The sequence below is a fragment of the Chaetura pelagica genome, unplaced genomic scaffold (genome assembly GCF_000747805.2).
Source record: "Chaetura pelagica isolate M959 unplaced genomic scaffold, ChaPel_1.0 scaffold344, whole genome shotgun sequence".
NCBI lineage: Eukaryota > Metazoa > Chordata > Aves > Apodiformes > Apodidae > Chaetura > Chaetura pelagica.
Window position 1 is genome coordinate 8,508,652 of NW_009953098.1, and position 8,300 is coordinate 8,516,951.

The window sequence follows — 8,300 nt, forward strand, 5'->3', positions numbered from 1 at the left end:
AGAGGCAATCCTGGATGTGGCTGAGGAGTGTGCCTGACTAGTCCACTGATTTGTAAGGAAGCAGAGTAGTTTTGAGTATGCAATTTTTGTTTTATTTATTAATTTCTGAAAGAAAGGTGTAGTGTGGCTTCACTCAGAGAAAGCATTTGCATGGAGTATTGCTGTATTTTAGTAGTACAACTAATTAAAGACCTTCAAAACAGCAATTGAAGCAACACTCACCCAGTGAGCTCCAAAACAAACAAAAAAAAAAGCAAAACAGCTTTCTGCTGTAGATCATCATGTTTAAGCCTGGTCCTGCAAAAGGCTTGGTAGCCTTTAAGGTACTAACCACATTCATGTTTTGCCAGTAGGAATGAAGGATGCTTGGGCTGTTCTTGAATTAGGCCATTAGTTGTTTGGCTTTGGTTTTGACTTTTGTTACAGTCTTTGTGTTGCAACTGTCATTAATGCTGCCAACTCACCCATCCTTGCTTGCTCTGTCCATCCCAGTGTCTGGCTGAGGTGATGCTCGCCAAGGTGCCCAGCTCAGGATGCCTTAACCTTTCCTGAGTTCTTGGGAAGCACAACAGTTCTGATTTTCAGATGCTCAAATAACATGCTGAGGTGAGCACGATCTGCAGTGCGCAGGGGGTTTCCTGGATCAGAGGAACCTCGGGGAGAGCCAAGATTGCCACCAGCAGCTGGCAGCTCCCACCACAGCACCTGAGGAGACCTGGGCAGGGCCAGGAGCAGCAGTGGCCAAGCCCCCCCCTATAGATACGGGAATCACACCCTGCCCTCCCTGCAATGGGCACAGCAGGCAAACAGGACACATGACATGGAGGATTCCCTGTCCCCTCTCTCCACCTGGCTGAACATGGTGACTCAAGGGATAGGGGACAATGGTGTCAAGTTCCTGCCCAGCACAGCAGGCACGTGTCCTCTGTGACTGCCGCACAACAGGTGTGAGGCTCTGCAAGTGGAACACGGTGGGTATGTCTGCTGGAAATACAGTACAGTGGAAACAGTCCATCAGGTTCCCAGAGTGTGTGGAAGATAAGTTCCTGACAGGGAGCCACCTAGAGAAGGTGTTCTGCTGGACCTGCTGTGTGTGACAAGCCGGCGGGAAAGTGCAGTGGCCTGGCTGAACAGAGGGCTCAGCACTGGGGCCAGTTCTCATTAAGATCTTTATCAACAGTCTGGATGAGGGATTCAAGCGCACCGTGGGTAAGTTTGCAGAAGACACCGAGTTGGGTGGGAGTATTGATCTGCCTGAGGGTAGGGAAGCTCTGCAGAGGGATCTGGACAGGCAGGATCGATGGGTTGAGGCCAGTTGTATGAGGTTCAACAAAGCCAAGTGCTGTGTCCTGCACTTTGGTAACAAAAACCTTATGCCATGCTCCAGGCTTGTGGAGTGGCTGGAAAGCTGCCTGGTGGAAAAGGAGCTGGAGCACAGGTCTTACAAGGAGTGGCTGAGAGAACTCAGTTTGTTTAGCTTGGAGAAAAGGAGCCTGAAGGGAGACCTTCTCACTCTGTGCAACTCCCTGAAAGGAGGTTGTAGCAAGGTGGGTGCTGGTCTCTTCTCCCACATAGCAAGTGACAAGAGGAAGCAGTCTCAAATTGCACCAGGGGAGATTTAGATTGGATATTGGGAACAACTTCCCCAGAAGTGTTGTCAGGCCCTGGAAAAGGCTTCCCAAGGCAGTGGTGGAGTCACTGTCACTGGAGGGATTTAAAAGCTGTGTAGATGTGATGCTGAGGGACATGGTTTAGTGGTGGCCTTGGCAGTGTTGGGTTAATGGATGCTCTCTAAGGTCCTGTGCAACCTGAATTACTCTATTCAAAAGATTCTGTTTCTTTTGTGAGGTCCCATTTTTCTCTGTCAGCTCAAGGTATCTAAACAGGGCAGACTTTCTTGAGAGAGAGTAATTCAGGCTGGAGGTGGGGCTACCCTCCCTTTGTAAAGTGTTCATCTGAATGAAACAGGTTTGTGTTCTGTGTAAGAAGGGAAGAAACAAGTGACAGTTGCTATTTCTAGTTGCTAGTTGCTATAGCTTTTACTTTTTCTTGCCCACAGAGGAACAGCCAGCCATCCTTTAGCAGGAAAGCACTTTTTTATGGTACAAGTTTGCTGGACATACAATGTAAATATTTATGTTGACACACTACACTATTTGATTGGGGTTTTTTCCTAATTATTTTATTTTACCTATAAGTATTTCATGATCTCTAGTTTACAAATAGAACCACATAAATTTTTCAAAAGGTAACAGGTATGAAAAACAAAAAAAACCCAAATAGTTGCAGTATTTATAATTTTTTTAAATCAGTGTATGCCCCAGCATACAGAATATTGTTGGCATTGGCTTTTTAAAGACAACTGCTGTAGTAAGAGGCCTTACTTCTTATTTTATTAAATGCTATATTTATTTTTCTTTGCATCAGCAAATCTAGAGATCTTCCTTTGATAAGAATCTCCTGGGGGGCAGCGAGGATTCAACAGAAATCATCTCTGCCAGTGGCTGTTTTCAACATGGACTCTGGCTGCCCAGCTGAGACTATCTGACAAGCAGGGAAGGGCACCACTGGCATCCCTGTCTCTCTGTTCTTGAGACAGTCTCTGGCACTGAATTCTTAGTCACTAGATACTGGAAGAGCTGCCTTTATATCCTCCCAACTCTGAAAGGGAAGAGGTGTATTAGTATATTAAAAATAAAACAGTCCTGATTTACAGGCTCACTCAGTATGTTAAGGACTGACAATAGTATTGACCTTGTAGAAAGGAAAGGAGTTTTCTAACTGCTGTCCTCAGATCTAGCAATTAGTTAGATATATTTTGGAAGTATTAGAATCAACCCGTTTCTGTTTCAAAATGCTTAGGTAAACAGGTTTCAAACAGTTCCATTCCAGGGTTCTAAAAGATTGGTTGTCTTCATTTTTAAATTCATTCAACAGTAAATAACCCCTCTCCAGAGCCTGAGTAGTGCCCATCCCTGCATGAAGATGTGTGAAAATGGCCCAACAGCTTGTTGTGGTTCTAGTGCATTTTGGGACAGAAACATGACAGCAGTAAAGTCAGGGAAGTCTGAGAAGCACAGAAAAGTTTATTTATTTAAGAAAAAAATTTAAAAAAAAAAGGGGGGGGGAGGGGGGAGGAATAACCATACCTATGTACAATTCATACAGCTCTTGCATGCACTTCTGGGAGCCTGCATGGGGGTGGATCTTCTCGTGCCCTCAAGGTTTGATCACAAACAAACTCAGGCCAGGATTGCATTCTGACTTCTTGTGTCCAGTGCTTTTATAAACGTGTATGTGTTAATTCTCCACCTTTGGCACCTGGTTGGCCAACTTGCACTGCAGACAAATGAACTCCAGTAATTTTTTTTAGCTGTTTGTGCTGAGGCCAGTGGCTGCACCTCAGCAGGTCTTGTGGCAGTCTGCCCCCATGTCCTGCCACCAAAAATGAAGCACATTCCAGTCACCACAAGAAGGGAAGTAAGTACCTGTCTCCTGTCCCCTAACTGTAGGAAATGCCCTGTTTGTATGGCAGTGATTTCCAATATAGAGTAACGGCTGTTCTTCACACTGAGCATGTAAATACATGTATTTCTTAGTCCAGCTGAGAGCAAATCCCACGGGCAAAGAGCCAGCAAGTGCTCTGTACCTCCTGCCATTAAAAGTCTTTCCTCGACACCCAGGAGGTGCACTCCAAGGCCACCTGCGCCTTGCGGAAGGTTGTCAAGCCAGTGATCCATGCACCTTCCTGGTTGGGCTGGTGTCTGGTTCATGTGCAACAACTTAATCATGGGTGATAGGCCAGGATGATGAATAGCCATAAATACAAGTGTTCACTTCTGCCACCCCGAACAGGTGAATATCTTTACTTTTTAGGAAGCCAGCAAAGGACAACTATTGGGTTTCAACAGAAACCATCCAAGGTTTTGTGGACTATACTTGGCAATTCAGGGATCTTTAAAACTTCCCTTTGCTTGTGTCTGTCCTTGAGCTGACTGGGTAATTTGTTTTTTCTTGCTGGAGTTTGCAGTCTTGCTTATACATCCTCTCTTTGGATGCGGTTTAGAGCCAACTGCCATAACCCCAGGTGTGCATCATGTGTAGACACTGTTACTAGCCTGAGCCTCCCAATGCTTGTGGGCACCTTTGGTGACAAGAGCCAGCTCAAAAAGAAAAAAAATGGTGTTACAGGAAAGAGAAGAGATGCTGACGTGCTCTTCATGGGTGCCTTTGGACTGCCACATGGGTATGAGCCTGCAAACTTTGTTCTTGCTACCACACAACAGGAGAAAAGGAAATGGCCACGAGATGTGCCAGAGGAAGTTTAAAATGGATATTAGGAAAAATTTCTCCACTGAAAGGGGTGTCAGGCCCTGGAACAGACTGCCCAGGGCAGTGGTGGCATCACCATCCCTGCAGGTATTCAAAAGCTGTGTAGATGTATGTGGTGCTAAGGGACATGGTTTGGTGGTGACGTGGCAGTGCTGGGTTGAGTGGTTGGACTTGATTTAAAGGTGTTTTCACACCTGAGTGATTCTAGGATTCTGGCTGCCAGATTTAGCTAGTTCTGTGTTCGTAGTATTAGTTTTTATCAAAAAAGTTTTCTCTCAGTCAGCTGTTGTGACCTAAGGCTTCAGCTACCTTAACTCCTAGTGCTAAGCTGCTAATGCTCAACAAGCCTGCTCTACGAGAAGATACAGGTAACCAGATTTCTTCTATGACACTAAGGGAGGAAGTTGTATGAGCTGGGACCCTGAGTATTGTTTGTCACCTCCTCTCTGGCCTTCACTCCTTTCAGGGGCTTTAGAAGTTTTCTTAAGGAGAGAAATTAAGCAGCATTTTACCCCTCTAGTGTCACTATGCTCGACTGATACTTTTGACCCTCTGTGCCCTCTGATCTTCCTGTGCTCGATGGCTGCTAACCAGGACTGTGTAACTGGCTCATACCATTTCCCTGAGATCCCCATTTCTCTGCTTTTTGAACTTGCCTGTTTACAGCAGCCTTCTGAATCTATCAGCCTTGTCTGGAGAGGGAGTTAGCACGTCCAGTTTGTACATAGCCTCCCAGAGCCCAGGGTCTGTTAGCTGCACTCCGTGCTTGTACAGAGGGTTCCCCAAGGCCTCAGGCTGGTGTGACACTATTGCAAACATAAGGAATTATGGCAGGGTGTTTTAAAGGTGGGTCCTTTTGCTGCTGCATGTTGTGTGTGTCTCATTTGTCCAGCCCAGCCATACAGACATTGCTGCTGCTCCCACTGAAGTCGGTGAGAATTTGGTCTTTGGTTTCCGTGACAGCAGCAGTGGGTGATACTGCCCTGGTACAGAGGGCAAACGTGTCCCTCAGCTGAGTGCGTGGAAAGGAGCTGCCCATTGTTCTTCTCTGTCATGGTAAAGCTGTCCAGGTCAGAAGTAAGTCAGCATAACAAACATGAAGCATGCAAGTCTCTTATATCCATGTCTGCAGAGATTTTTGACCTTTGAGAGCTTAAGGTGCACAAAGGCAATTGCTTTTTTTCACACTGTTTATATTAGTGTTCAGCAATGCTGCTATACATGCTGTAGCACAGCAACTGGGAAATAAAGCCTCTCAGCTCTTCAGCTGCAACACTCCTAAGGTGCCAGTGTCTGCCTTGGCAGGGCAGCAGGTGGACAGGAGCTGCTCCAGGTAGGAGCTGGCAGTGAAGGCCTGCATCCCCATAGCCCAGGGAAGAGAACCTTTCTTCCTGGGCAGAGCTCAGTGGCCACACTGGGACCTATTCTGGTGCACTGGTGCTGTGTCTGCACTGGAGGTGCTGTGTGTGCAGACACATGTCAGGGAGATCTGCAAAGGAATTCTGCAACTCTTGACTGGATCAGAATGGAACCAGTGCTAAACTCCAGTTCAGTCCGAAGCAACCAGTTCACACCTACGCTGGCGTCTGCGGGATTTATTTTTCTCTTCAGGGTATCCAGACAAAAGTGAACAGAGGAGGAGCCTACGTTTTCATTGTTTATCAGAAATGTATCTCATTTTGCTGTACATTCCTTTTTTAGGACGTGTTATCCGTTTAAAAAAAAACCCAAAAACACAGAAAAACAGAAAAAATAAAAAACAAAAAACAACTGTGTAGTGAAAAAATCTTCTGTAACTTTGGATTAAGAAGTAACTGATCTTTTTAAAAAAAATAACTAAGTTATTTACTTTGTAAATGTGCTGATGGCATGGATCCATCTTACTGACCTCAGCATCCTTTTTTTTTTTTAAGATTTTGAGTTCTGTTTCCAATATTAAGTTATTTTAAACTGTGGTTGAAGCAATAGAAAAACTGAAATATGGATTGTGCATGACTGTGTCTTGAGTGTAAAAATATTGCAGTTTGAAACTTGGACCTAAAGTATTGCAAATAAAAATTATAAATACCAGCAGATGGTGTGACTGCAGCTTTAACTACAGGACTGGCCAGTGCTGTTTGAGAACAGCATGTCAGGGCTGTCAGGAGACCGACCAGCCTTGCTCTGATGTCACCCTGTGACAGCTCTGTCCTGTGCCACCAGCTACGGCATGAACAGGACTTTGCTGCCACCACCATGTGTGCAGGCACTTCCTCCAGCTTCTGTCTGCAGGTACAGGGACCAGCCATGCTGGGGTGTGTGTGTCCATCTATGTCTGTATCTCTCTGTGCCTCTGTCTTGTCTGTCCGTGTGTCTATCTGTGCGTCTGTCTCTGTCCATGTCTGTCTGTCCGAGTCTGTGTGTCTGTCCCTGTCTGTGTCCATCTGTCCTTGTCTGTTTCTGTCTGTGTCTGTCCATGTCTGTCCACCTGTCTGTCTGTCTGTCCATGTCCATCTGTCAGTCCATCTGTCTGTCTGTGCATGTCTGTCTCTCTGTCCATGTCCATGTGTCAGTGTTCATCTATCCTTGTCTTGTCTGTGTCTGTGTGTCTGTCTGTCGGTCTGCCCGTGTCCATCTGACTGTCTGTGTCTGTCAGTCCATGTCTGTCTGTGTCTGTCCCTGTCCATCTGTCTGTCTGTCCATGTCTGTGTGTCTTTACAGGTGTGTATTTGTCCGTGTCCATCTGTCAGTCCGTGTCCACCTGTCTGTCCATCTGTGTGTCCATGTGTGTTAATCTGTGTCCGTGTGTCTGTCCGGCTATGTCTATGTCTGTGTGCCTGTCCGTGTCTCTCTCTGTCCGTGTATCTTATCAGTGTCTGTCTAACCATGTCCATGTGTCTGTCTGTGTCTGCGTGTCTGTCTGTCCATGTCCCTGTCCATGTGTCAGGCTGTGTCCGTCTGTCCCAATCTCTGTCCCTGTTGACATCTGTGTCTGACAGCGTCCATCTATCCGTGTCCATCTGTATCCGTCTGTCCGTGTGTCTGTCTGTCCATCTGTCCGTGTCTGTCCATTAGTCCGTGTCCATCTGTCCATGTATGTCTCCATCTATCTGTCCGTGTCTGTCCATGTCCATCTGTCTGTCCATGTCCATCTGTCTGTCCGTATCTGTCTGTCTGTCCTTCTGTGTCCATCAGTGTCCATCTGTCTCTCCGTGTCTGTGTATGTCTGTCTGCCCGTGTCCATCTGTCCTTGTGTCTGTCTGTGTCTGTCCATGTGTATGTCAGTGTCCGTCTGTGTGTCTGTCCATGTCTGTCTGTCCGTGTCCATCTGTCTGTATCCATGTGTCTGACCATGTTTGCCTGTGTGTCCGTGTCTGTCCATGTGTCTGTGTTTGTGTGTCGGTCTCTGTGCTTGTGTCTGTCTGTCTTTGTGTGTCTCCACTGTTCTATATTTATAAAGGACCAACACTTCCTCCTGATCAATCTGGGGAGCTACACAGACACGGCTTTGCCACACATCCTGCTCAGAGAGCTCTACAACTGCTCACTGATCACCAGGCACTTCGGTTCATGCAAAACTCGGGGGTGGAGGGGAAGAAACAAAAACCAAAACAAACAAACATTTAAAAAAAAAATCAATAAATCACCTGCTCAAAAGTGAAGTGATGATGGGACTTAGAGATAGGTAGGGAACCTGGCCTCCTGTCCTTGTCTTGTCCAATAGGTGCTCCATCTCTGAGGGTGTCAGTCTGATGTGCTCACGGTGAAGGTGGAGAAGTGGAGGCTCCAGCCTCCCCCATCCAGGCGAGTGTATGTGCCCTGCTCCATTGTACCTACCACCAGTCCTGAGCTCTGCTGAGGCTGCTCCAGCACAACAGTCAGTGCTGCTTACCTGCCCCCTCAGCTCCAGCACCCCTGGCTCACACACACATTCCCGCGCCGCCCCCTCCCCCCCCCCCCCCTACTGCTAACCAGAACCCACCTAACAC